The following is a 19,206-nucleotide window of genomic DNA, read 5'->3' as shown; positions in this document are numbered from 1 at the left end:
ATTTCAGTTCAGTCATTCCAGGCTTAGGCGCATCTCTCCTGAAAACAGAGCACAGACCACTTCTGAGGACACTAAGCCTAGGCATCTAATCTGTAGATTACCTGGGCTTAACTGGCTCTTCCTCCATTCATGAGCCCCTCTCAGAAAGTGATCAAAAGATGGAAAACATGAGATGCCAATTACTTAAATCTGATTAAAATGAAGGACATGTTTGGAGCCCAGGTGAGGTGGGCTAAGCCTCCAAGGAAATCCAGGATCCCTTCCATTGCTAAGACCCCAGGATTTGAATCCTGCCCTCCACATGCTGTGGTCCCTCCACCAGGAAAGGGAGCACCATGCGCTTGCTTGGCTCCCTTTGAGACCAGTCTGACCCTTTGTGAGGTGTGTGATCCCAGTTAGAAGAGCAGTCCATGATCGAAGAACTTTTCACACATTCTCCACCTCCTGGCAATGCCTATCACCCTGTGATCTGAGAATTCACCCTTATCTGAAGGCTTTGACTACTATTACAGCGCAGGCTCCTGGAACATCTTCTGGCATTTACCTTTTATGATTGAAGGTTACCTTAGGAACTGAGGGATCTGGGGAGAGGGATGGGGATTCTGGTGGGTGCTGAGGTGGGTACAGGGAAATGAACTCTTTGGAGAGAAGCAAGGGGAAGCCAGAGTGGCCCAAGCCCAACCTCTTGTCTCGTTTAAACTCCTCTTACGACATCCTCCTGCCCAGAGCAGGAAATCCACACTGCTCACCCCGGCTTCAATCCCCTGTGAATTCCCATCCTCTTTCTTTACCACTTCCTATTCACTGCCCTGAACTTTTGCTGGCCTCATTTCAGTTTCTTGAATGTACCAAGCTCTTTTGTCAACTTTCCATGTATCTTAGCCCCTGACTGGGAAACCCTTTCTGCTGCCCATCAGAGAACATACTCTTCAGAGGTTTGTTCTCTTTTCTTGAGAAGAGGGGGCATTTCCACCACCAGAAGGGATCTTACTCTCTTGATTACTGTTGTACCCTTGGCACCTGGATCATCTGTATAGTCCCCATTCAAGTAGTTGTTGAATGAGTACATTCGTTTCATGGTTTGGTTGGGCAAGCCCCCACAGCTCAGTTCCCGGTAGGATCGGGCTTGGTGAGTGGGCTGAGTTTCTATAATAGTCTCCCTACCAGGTTCCAATTTGGGCGAAACTATCTATCTTTGTGGGCACAAATGAGTGTGCTTGCCACTCCTAATTCACGTCTCCAGTTATCCAGCCAGGCCCATGAGGACCACGTCACCCCACCCCACCACTCACTTTTCATTGCCTGCAGCCATGGGAACAACAGTGCCACCAAGTTAGAAACCTTTGGAAAGAGAGATCATGAAGATAGTCAGGATCTGAGGGTTACAGTTGATTTGATATCCTGGCTGATGTCCCTGTGATACTGAGAGTTCTGAATTAAATTCTGAGCATCAGGAGTGAAATGAGAAAAAGAAGGCAACTAAACTTCTCAGATAGAAAGTAATTTTTCTCTCCTGCAACCCAGAAACACTTTCCACCCTGTGTATCCTAAAGGTAGAAAGCGGGTTACCATCCCGGGTAGAAAATATGAGTAATCTTCATGTAAGATATGTTCTACCCCAAAGGGTGAGTCTCTTTAAGGGAATCTATAAAGAGTCTACTGCTCACCTGTTTTTGCCCACTCTGGGTACCAGAATTTTTATAATTAAAAAAATGTTCATGAATATATATATATATATATATATATATATATATATAGGACTGCATATATATGGTCACTATTAAATCCTCTTGTATATTCTCATTCTTATATAGAGAGTATGTATATGTGTTGTATATACACATACATATGTATGTATTCTTATAGATATACGTACATGTATACAAAAATAAGAGAATTTAACAGTGATTATCTCTGAAGAGTTCAGGAGTATAGGTAGTTTTGGGATTTTTTTCTTAATTTTCTGAAGTTTCTAAAATGAACATGCTTTATTTCTAGAATAATGAAAATGATTTTTTGACAAAACAGTGTGTTCTCATTAAAGGAAAAATTGCAAAATATAGTAGAATTACAAGGGAGGAAAAAATAGATCAATTATATTCACATTTTGAGTTTTGGAAATTCAGTCTTTGAAAAGTAAACCATTTTTATATATTTTGGCATAGTTATAATTCTATGTATAAAATATTTTTGCCTCCATTTTTAAGTCCTTTCATTGCAAGCATTTTCCATGTGGTTACTTAGTCTTGGCAACATTATTTTAACTTGTGAATAATATTCTAACTACTGAGTTATTATAGTTTGACTTCTTCTTGTTTCCTCATTAGGGGACATGTATGTTTCCCATGTTTCATAGTTATAAGCTGCCATGCCATAGAATTTAGATCTCATTCTGAAGGCAATGGCAAGTCACTGACAGATCTTAGCAGCCAAGTGACATAATCAAGTTTTCATTTCATTTCATTGACACTACAGCCCTATGAGATTGGTATTCCCATTTTACAGATGGGAAAACTGTGGCTCAGAGAAATGAAAGGATTTGCCCAAGTGAATGAGGAAGTTGGAATTAGAACTCCATTCTTTTGTGTGAGCTTTACCAGGATGTTTTCCAGGATTAACCATTCAGACAATACTTTCCTCTGGCCGGTAATTTAAACAATTGAAGAGCATGGCTGAAAAGAAGGGAGACAGACTAGCTGGCCAGGTCAGGCTCATGGCTACTGAGAAGAGGCCATCCACTCCTTCCAAAGATGACCCCTTTGAAGGACGTACAGGACAGAGGTGGAGCTTCACACAACAACATTCTCCACAAATAACTGTGGCCATAACCATAGATCACCAAACAGGTATGGGGCTGTTTGGTCAGAGCCACACTTGTGGACCAAATCATTAAGAACCCCATCTCCAAAGTGGTACCTGGGTGGTTCAGTCGGTTAAGTGTCTGCCATGGGTTCAGTCATGATTCTGGGGTCCTGGGATCGAGCCCACATCGAGCTGCTTCTCCCTCTCCGTGTACTCCTCCTCCTCCCCCAGCTTGTGCCCTCTTATTTCACTCTCTCATAAAGAAAATCTTAAAAAAAAAAAAAAAAAAGAATGCCATCTCGAAACTCAGAGGATACAAGATATAACAGGAACATGAGCCATTAAAAGAGAACTGTTTTTAAAACTTGAAATCCTCTAAAAATTGATCATTTCTTACAGGCTCCTATCAACCTAAATCCAAACACTTGTTGCCTTGGCAACAGAGTTGGTGGCTAACAAAACTGCCCAATGCAGATACGCTCTGGAAATGTGATAACGAGCATTTGTTATTGGGTTATTCCAATGCGAACTTATTTGGAACAGCTGTACCTGGTTCAGGCACATAACAGCAGCCCATTATTAATTTACCATCCATGACTGATTTACTGGGAAAAATGCAGGGCACCAAGAGAATAAATGTCATGTTTGTTTTTATTTCCTGCCACGAACAATAAGTAGAACAGTGTGACACTACTGTGCTGGAGATATCCTCCTCTAGCTTAGGGAGTTGGAAGGAAAGTGATGGGTTGCCAGAAGCACTAAAGGAGGGAAAAGTAGCTCACCCTTAGTCAATGAAAGAGAAAACCAAGGACCATCTAGAGTGCTGGTCTGTATTTCAATTCAATCATTATGACAAACTGGGGTTTCTCAGTGTCCTTGCTTTTGCTTATCACATCACATTGTGTTTTCTCTTCCCCATCCCACCCCCAAATATCAGCTCACCCTTCCCCTCCTTCAGGTGACTCAAAAGTCACCTCCTCGGAGAGGATCTCCCTAGCTCTCTAAAATTGCACAAAATCTCTAAAATCTCCTCAGCACTACTTTTCGTCCTTCCTGCTTTTTAGCTTCTTAGCATTTATTACTATTTCATACCCTCTATGTTTTACTTATGTTGGTTGTGTTATTCTGTTGATATTTAGATTATTATGATGGTTTTCTCCCTCACTAAAATTTAAGCTCCATGAAAGCAGAGATCTTCCTTTGTTTTTTGTTTGTTTTTTTGTTTTTGTTTTGTTTTTGTTTTCTTCTGTTTCCCCAAATTTTGAGCACAGTGCCTAGCACATAGTTGATACAATCATTGAACAGAGAAGTGAAGTCATAAATCCATTTCTTCAGTAAGGTCACTGAGAAACTCTGAAGATGTGTGACTAAAGGGTGATGGACAAAAATATCACCTATTTTGTCACTAAAAGATAAGTCATCAGCCTCTGTTATCAACCAGACACTGGCTAAGAGCTGTACCATGTCTTAGGCAGAAAACCCAAAGTGCCATTTTAAAAGATGGCCGCAAGTTGTACCCCCTGCTCTGGGGGTGGGGGCGGAATTCATCCTCAGGACAAAACCCATCTGCTGCCAAGAAAACAATCAAGGGGCACTTCAGATGTGCAAAAATGAGGGGATCTTCGTAGATGAAGTTCAATCATGACTGTGACTTCCTTGGAGAAGTGTTTTTGGTCATTTTTGTGAAGGGATTTTCAATTTCCCCTCACAAATGTTTGATCTAGGTGCGGAAGGAATTCTGGACTTGAGAGCAAATGCAGATTTGAGAAGGAACTTGGTTGAGGGAAGAGAGACCCCAGAATCATACCAGACAGCTGATATTCGACAAGGGAGACCACCAATGTGTAAAGCTCTTTTTAATTTTTTTAAGATTTTATTTATTTATTCATGAGAGACACAGAGAGAGAGAGAGAGGCAGAGACACAGGCACAGGGAGACGCAGGCTCCATGCAGGGAGCCCGATGTGGAACTCAATCCCGGGACCCCGGGATCACACCCTGAGCCAAAAGTAGATGCTCAACTGCTGAGCCACATGGGCGTCCCTGTAGGGCTCTTTTTAATGTGGCTTGACTCATAGGCTTGCAGTGATGCCTGAGACCTAATTTTAAGTTGCCCCAGCAATATGCCCATCCTTCAGCAAGTCTTGCACAACACTAGTGAACATACTGATAAATAGCCTCTTGTATCTTCACCCGAAGGTCCCACCACAGCCAGGATCCCTTAAGCCCCCTTGACCCCGAACCCATGACCCCTTAACCTCGCCAGTGATCCAGACACAGCAGGGACCTCTTAGGGCTGATTGGCCATTTCATAGGCCGCAGCAGTTGTTACAGATTTTGACTCTCACCCCTGCATCCTCATTCACCAGCTCAGCTCTGGAGGTGAGCAGGGAACAAAGGAGGGGCTGTGCCCACAGCTGGACTGAAGCAGGGCAGGAGTAGTCATGTGAGAAGGAGTGAGAAGACTCTGGAAGGTAGAAGAACAGGAGGTGCCATGAGGTAGGAGGTGGGGGTTTGTGACAGGCAACATTCAGGGCACACGAGCCGTGGCCAGATCTCTCCAGAAATATCTAGCAGGGTCCAGTTTCCTGCAGTCAGAGCAAACATTCAACGTATAAAATTTGTGTATTAAAGACAAGGAGCTTACAGAAGTCTGGGAAACTGGGGGATACTGAGCCCACATTTCAGACCAGAAGAATGGCCCTTCCCATGCTAATTCTGATAGTTTCAATTTTATATCAAAGAATAGTTTGTGTCAGCAAAGAAGAGGCTGAAAGAAGACAGTATAATTCCCCCTGTATTTTTTTTAAAGATTTTATTTATTTATTCTTTTCTTTTTTTTAAGATTTATTTATTTATTCATGAGAGACCCAGAGAGAGAGAGAGAGGCAGAGACACAGGCAGAGGGAGAAGCAGGCTCCATGCAGGGAGCCTGACGTGGGACTCGATCCTGGGTCTCCAGGATCACGCCCTGGGCTGAAGGCAGGCGCCAAACTGCTGAGCCACCCAGGCATCCCCTCCCCCTGTATTTAATCAGCTGTTTGGCTGTGCAGGGGGTGGTGGGATAATGTGTGGCGATGGCCAGGCTCCAGACCAGGAGGTTCAATCTGCCACATTCCCTGGCCGTGAGCATCCCAGGGAGGAGCACGGGTACCCGCTACGTTTATTAGACTCTGCCCAGCTCCCACAGGCTGGTCTTTCTCTCGATATCAAGAAAATTAAACTATGAGGCAGAAATACAAGCAACCATTTTCCCGAGGCCCAAGCAAACATTGCTGGGGTAGGGGGAAGAGTCTATACCCTCATCACTCCACATTTTCTCAGGCTTCTGTCCTGAACTTCTCCCTTCGTCCTTCCTTGCTAGATCTTTCCTTTTCTTTTCACTCTTATATCTTTACCTTGTTAATAAGGCTTGGATCCCACTCCCTGGCAACACGGTTGGCCCCATGTCAGGCACCGAGGACAGATGCTGCCCAGGGCTTGTGGAAGACAGACAAATAGCTGCCATCTCACTGCAGAAAAGCCAGCTAAGGCCCAGGAAGCCAGAGAATAAAAACGTGATTCTCCCTGATAGCTAGGATTGAGGGAGGTGGCTCTCAAAGAGCCTGTGAGGAAAGAGCAGGTGTTCCCTTTGTCCCCCGTGCCCTACAGAGCGGTAAACTCTGTCAGGAAAACCTCTCATTTGAGACCAAGAGGTGTGTGAACCATGTCTTGCAATACTCTTACAGGAGATTCAGAACAAAATATCTTCTCTGCAGCCTCTTGACCCCTCTTGCCTACAGCTCTAATCTCCTCTGGCTCTGCTCTGGACACACTGACCTTCTTGTGGCCCCCAGGATCTGCCAAGCACATTCCTACCTCAGAGCTCTGTACCTCCTGTTCTCTTTCTCTGGAACACTCTAGCTGTCTGTGTAACACCTCCTCTCACTTTCTCAGGCCCCTGCTCAAATGTCATCTCCTCAGAGATCCTCCATGATGACTGTATCAAAAATAACATACACCTCTAGTCACTGTCTCCAACCTTACCCAGCCTTATTTTTCTTTCTAGTACTTGCCCCACCAGACATATCTAACATTTATTTTATTTCTGTCCCTTTTCATTAGTATATAAGCTCCAGATATGAGCCATGTGTCTGTTTTGTTTGTGGCCAAGATCTCTGTACCCAGAGAAGAACGTGGCACCAAGCAGGTTCTCAATAAATACTGTTGAATGAATGACTCCCCTAATTTTTTTCACCACCAAATACTGTTTGATTACTAATTTTACTCCCAGAAATCTTAGAAATTCTTATCCCATCACTGAAAGCCTGTCAGAGCTTCTAAGAGGCAGAAACCAACATGTCCTCAGTTTTAATTCTAGCCATGTAGGTCTTCAGTGGACCTTGTTAGCTTCATCCCAGGTTAAAAGTAAAATTTTAAATTCACTTTTCCATCTCCCCACCCCCAGGAGACAAGAGTGCTTAGGCTGGGAACTGCTGCCTCACACCTTTGGTAATACCACTCCTTCCTACTAAAGGAACATCGGTCCACACACAGTGTGTGGGTGCACCTGTCAATGCACCATTCATTCTACACAGGCCTGGACTAAATATCCTCTCTGACCATTTTTCAGGTTCCTACTAGGTCCTGGCAGCACAGCCACAAACAACAGAGCTGTGGAGGTTAAATTGTAGAAATTAGTGAGTGCTCATTAACTTGAATTAAAGGTGACCTAGAAACCTAGGATCTTCAAAAACGAGGAATCCATGTTAAAATTTTTCACTCTCAAAGTTCTGGAAATGGACAGTGGTGGTGCTTGCACAACAGGGCAAATGTATTTAATGCTAGTAATTGTATAGTTAAAAATGATTAAAGTGGGAACTTTTATGGTATCTATATATTTTACCATAAAAATTTTTTTTTCATTCTTTCCTTCCATTCTTTCCTTCCACCATGTTTTGTGGTTCACAAATCTGCACTCCTTTCACTTAAATTTCTTCAATCAGGTAGAAAAGGAGTTTGCTGGAGGGGTATTGAGTGACTGACAGAATTAGGAGGAGGACTGGAGAAACACGCTGGGGCTGTGTTTTGGGAGCAGCGGCCCAGCCACGCAGCAGAGCGGCGCTGTCACGGGCCCGGGTGCTGGTGCTGCAAGTGACAACATCACAACTGAGACCGGGTATTCCTTTACTGCCACGTCCTCTGCCTTTTGCTGCACCAGTAGCACTTCTGCATCAAAAACAACCTTTGGGTTACTGCTGCCGCCAAAAAATCCCCTCTACCAGCTTGACCAAAAAATAGATTCTAGATGGTGCTAGCACCCTTACATGACCCAGTTTCAAAGAGAAGTTTTATGCGGCCATGCTGTCTGATTGGTGGAGCCCAGGCCCCATGTCTGTGCTGTAGCCGCAAGAGAGCCTAGGAAAACGTTCTGCTTCGGGAGCCAGGGTGCATGAGGCTGGATTTTCTTCAAACACAGGAAGAATTTTCAGTAGATGCCATGCAGCGAGGAAATGTGACAAATGTCCCCTATAGATAGGCCCTTGTTTTGCTGTTCTTTTTTCCTCCCGCCACATTTTCACTTCTCCAAAGCTTCATTTACACCCGGCTCCTTCAGATCCTTAGAGAGCGAACACTAGAATAGTTTGGAGCCTTCCCCACATTTTGCTGTGTACAGATGCACAGTGAGTCTTGGGCTCACCGTATGCTGGAAGAGAATCAGAATACAGAGAAAGTTCTCTGCAAGCCAAACTCCCCACATGCTTAGTTTCCAGACAAAGTTCAGAGATTTGGGACAGACCATAGGATGAAGTCCACAGAGGTATACTGAGCAACTTTTCACTCTTAAGGGAAGATGACCATTCTTCCCTTGAAAAAATATTGTCAACCTAGCAGGTACTCATGGAGTATCTCCAACACGTATTTATTGGGCACCTTCTCTGCTCACCAGGCCAGGCCCTGTTATAGATGCTAGGGATTCAGCAGCTGACAAAAGGTACTGCCCTCATGTGTATCCAGTAGGGGAAGATTGACATCAAGGAAATAAACATATAATACATTAGGAGAGTGGTAAATACTGTAAAGAGAACCAAGCAGGAAAGGGGGTGCATTAGTTTGCTAGCACTGCCATAACAGATGGGGTGGCTTAACCCACAGAAGTTTATCTTCTCCCAGTTCTGGAGGCTAGAAGTCCAAAATCAAGGTATTGGCAGAGTTGGTTTCTTCTAAAGACTCGTTCCTTGGCTTGTAGTTGTCCATCTTGTCCATCTGTCTTCACATGATCTCCCCTCCACATATGCCTGTGTCCTAATCTCATTTATCAGGATACGTCATACAGGATTAGGTACCAGAACTCATTTTACTTAATTACTTCTTTCAAGACCCTGCCAAAAATATAGTCACACTCCGAGATACTAGGACTTAAATCTTGAGGGCACACAATCCAGCCGATAACAGGAAGAGAAGGAATGCGAGAGGATTAGATATCACAATTTATTTATTTTTGATAATATTCATTTTGGGGTTTATCTGAAAATTTTTATAGTGAAAAATTCCAAGCCTACTCAAAAGTAAAAGATTCACACGCACATAAACATTCACAAAACCATGTAGTAATCACCTGCTTCAACAACCAACACGTTTTGCTGTATTTATTTCATCTACGCTTTCCCCTTGTTTGGGGGTAGTTTTTTGTTTGTTGGTTTTGTTTTGTTTTGTTTTACTTTGTTACTGGAATATTTTAAAGAGATTCCAGACATCATGTCATTTCATCATTCAAAACTTCAACATGAATCCTCCCTTGAAGGTATGTTCTTCTATAACTATAATGCCATCACCCCATCTACCAAAAAATGTTTTTTAAAAATCTTATTTGTTTACTCATGAGAGACACAGAGAGAGAGAGAGAGAGAGAGAGAGGCAGAGACACAGGCAGAGGGGGAAGCAGGCTCCATGCAGGGAGCCTGTTGCGGGACTCGATCCAGGGTCTCCAAGATCACACTCTGGACCGAAGGCGGCGCTAAACTGCTGAGCCACCCAGGCTGCCCCGCATCTACCAAAATTAACAATAAGTCCTTAATATCATACCAGGGCCACATTTCAATGCTCTCAATTATCAAAATTATTTTTGCAGTTGTCTGCTCAAATCAGACTCCAAATAGTCTATTTATTTATTTAGTTAGTTATTTATTTAGTTAGTTATTTATTTATTGGTGGTTTTATCTCTTAAGTGTTCTTGAAGTCACTTTTAATCTAGAAGAGTCCTCCCCACATTTTTCTTTACAAGTAACTGACTTGCTAACCAAATCAGATTCTCTAGTGTCTTACATCCTAGCTTTCATTGATTCCTTTTTCAAGATGCCATTTAACATGTCCTTCTCCCCACTATATTTTCTATAGATGAGGAATTAGAATTAATGGCTGGATTTGACTCAAGTTCAACTTTTTTTCAGGTATACTTCACTGGTGATACTGTTTGTATGTCCTATTTGGAGGTTCATAATGTCCAATTGCATTTGAAGTGTTGCCGAGATGAATCGGTGGCGATCTAGGCTGGAAAAAGCCTGAGCTCTCTGTTATAAAGTTCCTCATTAGCCTCTATTCTATCCTCTACTAATGACCACCACAGAATGGTAATAGTTTTAACTGCGCCATTTCTTCCATAATTCAATTCCTCTATAATTGTGATATAGAAGAACTTTCCTTCACCCACGAGGGCTGTTTGGTTACTCTGAAGTTTGGATTGTACTGAAACATCAGGAGAAGTTCTGGGGATATTCCGGAACAGTCCAGGAAATCAGTGTTTTAATTGAGTTACATTTAGAATGCACTAAAGAAACTGAATTCTGAAAGGACATCTGCATTGAATCTTTGTAAAATAAATAGATAATGCTTTGGTATTCATTTAATCCCTGATGTATTGGTTTTTCATAAATGGAGCATAGAGTTTTCAAACAGGAAAGCCCTGGATAAATATTGACCAATTTACTGATGGAGTAACTAATACATAATCTCGTGTAGTGGTCCCCCCATCTTCTTTCTCCTGGTCGACACGTAGTCAAAGACACCCAGTACCTCCAAAGCAGTGACAATACAGTAGCATTAATTATATGCCAGGCACTGTGCTAAGTGCTCTATATAAGTGCATGTAATCCTCATTGTAACCCACTAAGATTGATACTCTTATCATTCCCCCCATCCCACAGATGAGAAAACTGAGGTAAAGAAAGTAGAGAGTTGTGCAAGATCACACAGCTAGTAAGTTGGAGGAGCCAGGATAAACCCCGGCAGCCCGGCTTCAGTGTGTGTGCTCATAACCACATTACACCATGGCATAGCTGAGAGACGCACGTGATTATGTGTAATTCCCAGACAGCTATAGCTAGATTTCTCTACTATTCAGAGAACAACTTCAAATCCATTCCGATTTAATTATTTTTTAAAAGACCTAAATCAGCCGAAAATATTTCCTCCTTGATCAATGAAGAACTCACGTGACATAGATTACATTGATCACGACAGACTGGTAGAGGCTCTGATTTACAGTTCAGAGAAGACAGCTACTTCTGATCAGAACAGGCTGATGCCATTCAGTTCTAGGTTGGGGGTATCTCCTGAGTGAATCTGATTGTCTAATAATAATAGCTAGTGTTTATATAAGGCCAGATGCTGATATAAGCTCTTTAAACATATTAACCCCCTCATCTACTTAAAGGGTGTTTTCCCCCCAGCATAGGAAGTCCAAACCCATACCCTTGGGAATACCCTCAGGAGGTCCTGTGGGGTCCAGGCAGGGAAGTTGTTCTGATCCAGTTTCTGGAAGGACCTCTCAGCCCAGCCCTGTCTCACAGATGTCAGTCCCAGAGCGTACAGTCTCAAGGACCTCTTGGTGAGCTGAGGTGACCTCTGAGAAAGTGGATGTCTTTTCCTGTCCCTGAAGCCATTCACCCACTGCCCTCCCCGCCCAGGAGGGCACCCTGATTAATGCTGTGATTCTTCTGAACAGCTGTCTACCTACTGCTTCATCCTCTGCGATGTTAATCAAAGACCACGAACACGGGAGACCAAGCTGGAGGGTGTGCCTCATTCTGACAGCTTTCATGTCTGTGTCAATCTGTCTTGCCCCATTTAGGAATCGTCATGCCTTCGGCCTCCTTTCTAATAATATAGTAAACATCCATCAGGGCCTCAAGCCAGATATTGGTCGCTACCCAAACTGAGCCTCCTTCAGGCTCTCTTGTGATCCCTAACTCACCACGACAGCCAGCCCGGGCGGCTCCACCTGCCTCGGCCTCCCAGCCTGGCCGTGCTCCAGGGCTGCTCTGAGCCTGGGCTACTTAGCACCCCCTCGCCCCCACCCCATCCTCGCTCGCCCACTCGGGCACGCAGGAAGTAAGAGGGAGAGCTCAAGAGCTGTAAAAATGAGCAAGCTTTGAAAAACAAGAGAAACTGCAGGCCCAGAGCCCTTCACACCAATTTTAGGGCAGCTCCTGTTATGAGAGCAATAAAGAAATAGCAGTTTATGCCATTTAGAAGCAAATGGCCCTTTCATCTGAAGTGGCCGTTCAATGCAAAGCGCATGCCACCAGAGAGGAGGAGCGAGCTCCAGCGGGAGGCCCCTCAATGCAGAGGAGGAGAGGCTGCAGTGCTGATCCTGGCTCCTAAAGCAGCGGGAGGTGGAGATGGAGCAGAAAATCGCCTGGCGGATGCAAGATTTCACTGTACGCTTTCGTGTCTCGTGAATATTGTGTTCCAGGGGGCCGACTCTGGGTGCAGTTGACAGTGAGGCAGGAAGGACTGCGACCAGAGCCTTAAGGACTCCCTGACTGTGTGATGGATAAAGAGGGACAAGAAGAGGCACTGGTGGGAGCTTGCGATCACTGGGATCATTTCCAAGGATAAGAGTGGGGACCCACTGTCATCCAAAAAACCCTTCATCAACATAAGGGCCACAAGAGGCAACTTTCCTCCCTCTTCTGTGCCTAAGTTTTGAACCGGCTGGTTACTGCCGTCCAGTGTGGCTCAGAGACCAGGGCAGCATTAGAACCACTTGCCAGCTTGTTAGAAATGCAGGCTGTAGGGTCCCGCCCAGAGCTACTGGATCAAAATTTGTGACTCAACAAGAAGATGCCCCGCAAGAGTTGAGCGGCCCTCTCTAGCACCCCCTCTATTGTGAGGAGCCCAGTGGGGTTGGAGGGGAAGAGATGAGCTGAGAAGGCACTTTCCTCTGCAGGAGAAAGGGGCCTGTGAGTAACACAGCAGCCTTTTCAACCTGCAGGAACCCAGATGAAATCATGACACCTCAGCAGTGAGTCACGGCAGGCTCTCCCTTCTCACTTCTCCTGGAGTGCCTCCTCTCCCCACATCAGAGTACAATGACCTAAGCCCTTTATTTTTATTTTTTTATAATAAATTTATTTTTTATTGGTGTTCAATTTGCCAACATACAAAATAACACCCAGTGCTCATCCCGTCATGTGCCCGCCTCAGTGCCCGTCACCCATTCACCCCCACCCCCCGCCCTCCTCCCCTTCCACCACCCCTAGTTCGTTTCCCAGAGTTAGGAGTCTTCATGTTCTGTCTCCCTTTCTGATATTTCCTACCCATTTCTTCTCCCTTCCCTTCTATTCCCTTTCACTATTATTTATATTCCCCAAGTGAATGAGACCATATAATGTTTGTCCTTCTCCGACTGACTTACTTCACTCAGCATAATACCCTCCAGTTCCATCCACGTGGAAGCAAATGTGGGTATTTGTCGTTTCTAATGGCTGAGGAATATTCCATTGTATACCTAAACCACATCTTCTTTATCCATTCATCTTTCGATGGACACCGAGGCTCCTTCCACAGTTTGGCTATTGTGGACTTGCTGCTAGAAACATCGGGGTGCAGGTGCCCCAGCTTTTCATTGCAGATAAACTTAAAATGGATGAAAGATCTAAATGTGAGACAAGATTCCATCAAAATCCTAGAGGAGAACACAGGCAACCCCCTTTTTGAACTCGGCCACAGTAACTTCTTGCAAGATACATCCACGAAGGCAAAAGAAACAAAAGCAAAAATGAACTATTGGGACTTCATCAAGATAAGGAGCTTTGGCACAGCAAAGGATACAGTCAACAAAACTCAAAGACAACCTACAGAATGGGAGAAGATATTTGCAAATGACGTATCAGATAAAGGGCTAGTTTCCAAGATCTATAAAGAACTTATTAAACTCAACAGCAAAGAAACAAACAATCCAATCATGAAATGGGCAAAAGACATGAACAGAAATCTCACAGAGGAAGACATAGACATGGCCAACAAGCACATGAGAAAATGCTCCGCATCACTTGCCATCAGGGAAATACAAATCAAAACGACAATGAGATCCCACCTCACACCAGTGAGAATGGGGAAAATTAACAAGGCAGGAAACCACAAATGTTGGAGAGGATGCGGAGAAAAGGGAACCCTCCTGCACTGTTGGTGGGAATGTGAACTGGTGCAGCCACTCTGGAAAACTGTGTGGAGGTTCCTCAAAGAGTTAAAAATAGACCTGCCCTACGACCTAAGTCCTTTATTTATGCAAAACTATTTCTTCTCTTCCATCTGTTGGAAACCATGTTCATAAAGCCTTCATGGGGCCTCTGAGTGCATCAGAGCGAGGGGGCTCAGCTCACCCTCTGGAGGAGCTCTGCAGCACTCACCACCACCACCTCACCCCCTCTTTCTGGGTACAGCCTCACATCCTCTGCTGTCTGAGACCTGCAGGCAGGTTGACCTTCACGACCCAGGCCCCTGGCAAATTTCCACGAATGGGACCCCTTTAATTTATTCCATGTTGCCCCCCACCCACGCCACCCCGCCAAATGCCAGGAGCAAAGACAAGTTATATTACCAAATGTATTTTAAAGGAAAACCTCCCATGATTTTTTTAATCTTGCAAATATTTGAGGAATATCTGTGCTGTCAAGACTGTGAAGAATGTCTGCTTCAGCATCCATCAATGACCTTTAAGAAAATCAATCTCTGATGTGGTAAGTGTGAGAAGTAGAATCTATTAAGGAGAAGTAGGGCTTTTCTTTTTGTGATAAAAACCACTGGAATGCATGTGTTGCTATCTTCTTACATCAGAACATGACTCTGGCACTGGGCCCTTCTGCCCCTGCCCTCCCTTTGCTGAGCTTCAAAGAGGCACTCAAAATAGGAATGCTTATTTCAAAAAAAAAAAAAAAAGGAACGCTTATTTATTGGAGCAGAGATGTGTCAAAGGTGGATTAAAAAAAAAAAACATTGCTGATGAGAAAGTTATATGAGCATCATCTTTGAGCCATCTTTAGGCCATAGTACAAAATGTGTGGTCATTTTTAAGTATTAGGTATTTGACAGAAGATGGACACTCGTGTCCTAGTGTAGGATGTTGGCCACAGACCCAATGCCAGGCTCTGTCCCCAAGGCCAGCGCAGCCCTGCCACACTGTCAGCACTCAGGGAATGTCTGTGGCTGTTGGAGTAAAGAAATGAGAGAAATGGAGAAGACACCAGGCAATGCATCTCAGAGCTCCTCACCTGCTTTTTTTTGCAGGGCAGTCTCAGGCACCCAAAAGACTCTGAATGTGACCTATAACTTGGGGATAAAAAGGCACCAATGTGATTTGAGGGAGAGTGAGCCATAACAACCGTCAGCCCTCCTGGTCCACTCAAGTTACTATCCTATTCTATGGACCAGAGCCTGCCTTAGGCCAGCCTCCTTAGCACAGCAGAAATTGAAACAGGGATTCTTGAGCAGGTGATATACAGAAGGTGCTCCCAGGGCAAGGGGAGTGAGGGAAACAGGATAGGGCAGGGGTCAACTAGAAGGATGCGGCCTCCCTGAGAAAGCTCAGGGAGCCGAAATAATACCAACCACCAAGTGGACCCCACATTGAGGCAGGGGCCGTCAATAGTCAGTGAGTCATGGACAGGGTAGCAGAAAGGGTGGGTTACGAGGAGAGGAGTTTGGAGAGTGGGGAAATGAGGTATGTGGGCCCTAAAGGGGATCTGGATGGGGCATCAGCATCTACCACGTAACTCACATCCAAGGTGTAATATACAATTTGATTAGAAGAAATTTCAATAACCTTTCATCTGGAACCCTCTTCGTCTCGCCCTCTTTTTCCCCCACCACATTTATGACCATCCAACATGCTATGAGATTCACCCATCTTTATATTTACTAGTAGCTTATTACCTCTGCTCTCATACACTAGAATGGAGGCTCCATGAGGAAAGGCACTCTAATCTCTTTTGATTGACAGATCCCAAGAATAGCGCCTGACACTTGGAAAGTGCTGGGTAAAAGTACATTAATGAAAGAATATTCTGAAGAACCTAGTCTGCTCGGTGCTGCTCATTCTGTGCTGATGCTTTGGGTCCAAAGCAATCAGACCGTGGTCTATGTGAATAAGGCCCATGAGTCTCAGATATCAGGTGTTTAAGAACCCGGTGAGGATCTTGTTAATGGGATTCTTGGCCCCCCTACCTAGAGATTCTGATCCCCCAGTTCTCAGAGGGGCCTGATTCTATGCACTTTATAAAATCGTACCCATTGATTTTGATGCGGGTGACCCGAGGCCTGTACCTTGAGCAACGCTGATGCAGCGTGAATCGCGGCGCGGGCTCGGACGGCTCCAAATAGCTTCCCCAGAGTTGCTCGGCTGCGGGGCTGGGGGTCAGAGCGGGCTCTCCTCTCTCTGCGCACTCAGCCCCTCTTAGCGTATGTCCAGGAGCTCTGCACGTCCGGTGATTACCTTGGGAACGGAGAAAGCTCCATGAAACCCACCGCAAGAGCTGGGCTTTGAGGCACTCGGCTGGGAGCTGTCTCAGAAAGCTCCGGCCTCACAACGCGCCAGGGTGCGCGTGGCCCCTGTGCTCCTGCAGACTCTTGAAACTGTGAAGGTGCGTTTGTGACGTGCTGACAGGAGGGGACACAGCGAGAGCCAGGGGCCGGGCTGCACTCAGACCGCGACGGGGCTACTCCGGAGACCTGCGGAGTCCGGGGAAGAAACTGGAATGAAGGTGCGCGCCCGCGCGCTGGGCAGGCGGAGGAGGGGCAAGGCCTGGGAGGGCGCCGGGGATCAGAGGGGCGCACGGTGGGTCGCACACCTTCCGCTGGGAGCCACCGGGCCCAGGCTCCCTCCTGCTCTCCTCTGACCGAGACGCACCGTTTGCAGCGCTCACCTCCGCGTTGGTGCCGCGGCCGCGGCCGCTTTCCCGGGAGAGGGAGAGGGAGAGGGAGAGGGAGAGGGAGAGGGAGAGGGAGAGGGAGAGGCGCCGAGCGGGGCAGACCAACAGCTGCCGTCCCGTTTCGGGCAGAGAAGGCAGCGGCCTGCGGCTTCCCCTTCCCCGGGGGGTCCCCTTGCTCTGCGCAGGCGGGGACCGCGCTGGGGGTCCAGGCCAGACCCCAATCCCGGTGGCCTGTGCCTGGAAGCTTCGGGAGGAATCACGTTGCCCTGGCGATAAAGGCCGCACAGAGGAGGGGAGTGTGAGTGATGGGCTCAGGGGAGGAAACAGCCTTAGGCCAGAAACTAAAACCAGAGCTAGGACGACAGCCTGGACCAAACCTCAAACCAGAGAGCAAAGAATATTATTTTCATAGATTTGCCACCAGCTAGAGGCAGTGTGAGGAGGGATTTTTCCTCTCTCCTAAGTGGAGAGAGGCTAGAGGTGGAAGAGCAAAGAGAAGTGGGTCTCACTCGGGTTGGTACAAAGCTCCTCCTTGGCCCTTGTGTTTAGTGATATGACCCTCTGCTCTGTGGGCCCCCATGGCCAGCTGGCCACATTCAGTGTTGTCATTGTAGCTCAGTGCTTTCCACCCCTTGCCATTTAACAGTGAGCAGGCAACTACGGATCTACACGATAGTTGTACTTTAGGCATAAATAACATGACTTCTTTGTTTGTTGTTTTCTTTTTTAAAGATTTTCTTTTTAAGTCATCTCTACACCTAATGTGGGGCTCAAACTCACAACCCCAAGGTCAAGAGTCACATGCTTCCCTGACTGAGCCAGTCATGCTCCCCTTGCTTGTTTTTATATTTTCAATTTTTCTTTTTATTTTTGAAGAGTGAAATTGATTTTTTCAGGCAGCACCACATTGAGGGCTTAGAAAGGTTTTGGGTCTGGGAAATGTACGACTGACATGAAAGAGTTTATCATACCCAATAGTACACTTTGGCCATTATGAGCAAAGGAGGGGAAGGAACCACCTGCTGCCAGGTGACAGCCACAGGTAGTCAGGAATCAGGGCTAGGCTGGGGCCACTCTGGAGGGCAAGAGCAGTCTGGCCGAGGAGAAGGCCCCTGGACTCCCAGGAACCCCACTCGAGGGGGACACAGGGTGTGATGGGGAAGGCAACTTGGGGGGGGACCCGGCACTGAAAACAGGGTCTGCTGGCACAGCTCCTCAAACATGCTTTACCTTGTACTTTGATAACTGACCTTCCCATCCCTCTCATGCCTCTGATTCAAGGACTTTGTCTCTGGCAGTGCCTGCTTTCTGCTGGCTTGCCTCATTGATCACTTTCTAGATTCCTGAGACCTCTTACGTAGAAGTTAAGGGCTCAGGTCAGTGGTTCAAGGGGAAATTGCTCAAAGTGAGCCTGGCTGACACTTAGCAGGTGCACAGCAGTCTGGAGTACCTGCTGTTTTTTTTTTTTTTTTTTTTTTTAATTTTTATTTATTTATGATAGTCAGAGAGAGAGAGAGAGAGAGAGAGGCAGAGACACAGGCAGAGGGAGAAGCAGGCTCCATGCACCGGGAGCCCGACGTGGGATTCGATCCCGGGTCTCCAGGATCGCGCCCTGGGCCAAAGGCAGGCGCCAAACCGCTGCGCCACCCAGGGATCCCTGGAGTACCTGCTGTTAAACACCTTGACCATCACCCCTGTCAGAGCAGTGACCCTTGAATCACACTCAGCCTGAGAAGATGCTGGCACTGCAGAAGGCCAGCTGAGAGACCAGGTCCTCGCGCCTGCCTCCCTACTTGTCTTCAGGATTACCCTCATAGTCCGCATCATTTCAACTGTTCTTTTTCTCTTTGTCCCTCTCTTTCTCTTCCTTGCCTATACTGTTTAACACAAAGTGAATTAAATGCGGTTTTGATATGCTTCAACTGTGTTTCACCTTGATCTTTATTCCTGTGTACATCTAGGTCTCCCCTTTCTGCTGGCTGCTAATACTTGGCTCCCTTCAGACCCTGTCTGCTTGCCACCAACCCACCTATATCAGCTTTGTTAACACCAATACAGGATATGCTATTTTGGAAACAATGCTAGTAGCAACATCCTCAGGCTTTGTTATTCTGCAACATCTAGACCTGGGAAGGGACTCCTATCTCCCCTTCACCAAAACAACTTGAAGATCCCCTCATGTACACTGTGTTTTACCATCTGTAACTAATAGGTTT

General features: G+C 45.9%; 2 long non-coding RNA genes across 8 annotated transcripts in view; one reads left to right on the top strand and one right to left on the bottom strand.

Annotated features, from left to right (window-relative positions):
• The window catches only part of LOC140603618 (uncharacterized), a 71,058-nt gene extending 54,012 nt beyond the window's left edge, over nucleotides 1-17,046 (bottom strand). For 2 of the 7 annotated variants that reach the window (XR_012006531.1, XR_012006529.1), the window contains exon 1: nucleotides 16,386-16,863. This is a non-coding gene — a long non-coding RNA (uncharacterized lncRNA). Of the gene's footprint in view, nucleotides 1-16,385; nucleotides 16,864-16,909 lie in introns of those variants that run through there. The other 5 variants (XR_012006535.1, XR_012006533.1, XR_012006534.1 and 2 more) reach the window with 5 other exon arrangements.
• Nucleotides 16,581-18,912, top strand: LOC140603620 (uncharacterized). Its single transcript, XR_012006536.1, has 2 exons — nucleotides 16,581-16,822; nucleotides 18,492-18,912. It is a non-coding gene; the product is annotated as an uncharacterized lncRNA (long non-coding RNA).
• The last annotated feature ends 294 nt before the right edge of the window (nucleotides 18,913-19,206 follow it).

Source organism: Canis lupus, chromosome 14, assembly GCF_048164855.1.
Source record: "Canis lupus baileyi chromosome 14, mCanLup2.hap1, whole genome shotgun sequence".
NCBI lineage: Eukaryota > Metazoa > Chordata > Mammalia > Carnivora > Canidae > Canis > Canis lupus.
The sequence above is the reverse complement of the archived record's forward strand: the minus strand, read 5'-3'. Positions and strand labels throughout refer to the sequence as shown.